The sequence below is a fragment of the Hemiscyllium ocellatum genome, unplaced genomic scaffold (genome assembly GCF_020745735.1).
Source record: "Hemiscyllium ocellatum isolate sHemOce1 unplaced genomic scaffold, sHemOce1.pat.X.cur. scaffold_124_pat_ctg1, whole genome shotgun sequence".
Lineage (NCBI taxonomy): Eukaryota > Metazoa > Chordata > Chondrichthyes > Orectolobiformes > Hemiscylliidae > Hemiscyllium > Hemiscyllium ocellatum.
Genome location: NW_026867720.1, coordinates 1670536 through 1671617, shown reverse-complemented (window position 1 = coordinate 1671617; position 1082 = coordinate 1670536).

The window sequence follows — 1082 nt, the reverse complement described above, 5'->3', positions numbered from 1 at the left end:
AGCCCTTCTTGAGTAAGGGCACAGCATTCGCAACCCTCCAGTCCTCCGGGACCTCACCTGTTGGCCAGCAATGATGCAACAATATCAGCCAGGGCTCCCGCAATTCCTTCTCTGTCCTCCTGCAGTGTTCCTGAATATATATCGTCAGGACCAGGAGATTTATAGAAATAATGCAAAGTCTGAATAATATGTCTATTTATTTCAGGTATAAACACCAAAGAAAGGGAAAGTGACACAATGATGTTTAACATAACAAGTTAGAAAACGTATTAATCATAGGAAGTGGCTTCGGAAGAATTTCAGTCATTGTGGAAACCTAAGAATTCTCAGAAATTCACGATCCTGAAACAAGGGCCATGAAATTGACAAGGTAATGAAAAACAGAACATGAATGCTAACAAACATGAACAAAAACACTGCATAAATCTACAATCTGTATTTCAAAGGAAACAAAGTAAAAGCAAGGTCAAATATGGAAATTGGTAATCGGGAGAGGAGAGTTTATTGTGAAAAACAGGGAAATGGCCAAGAAAATAACCAGTTACTTTGCATCTGGCTTCATGGAGGAAGATCCACAAAATCACCCAGTAATACCCAGTGATCATGGAGGGCTTGTGCAACTGAAGACATAAAGTCAACTTATATCAGTAACAAGGTGGTATTTGAGAATGTAACTGGATTGAGCATTGCTAAGTCTGACAAACCTAATGTACTTCATATTAAAATGTATGACATAAATCGGCAATAGAAATATTAATTTCACTGTCGATGACTGTGTTTCATTTTCCTGTGCATTCTGCACAGGCTGGAAGCCATTGTGGATAAATGGAAGTTAGCAAACGTGGTCCAAGCACTATAGATTAATGGAAGGAATCCAAGCATCTATAAAGGGAAGAAGACATAGTTTGGAGAACTGCCGAACAATTAACTTGACAACTGCAAGTTGGAAACTGTTGAAATCTATTATACAGCATGTGATATTGGATATTTAGGAATTAACAGCAACAATGGAGAAAATCCATATGTATTTCTGACAGATGTCTAACTCGATGTGCTATTAGTTTTTAGACCCCATCAACCAC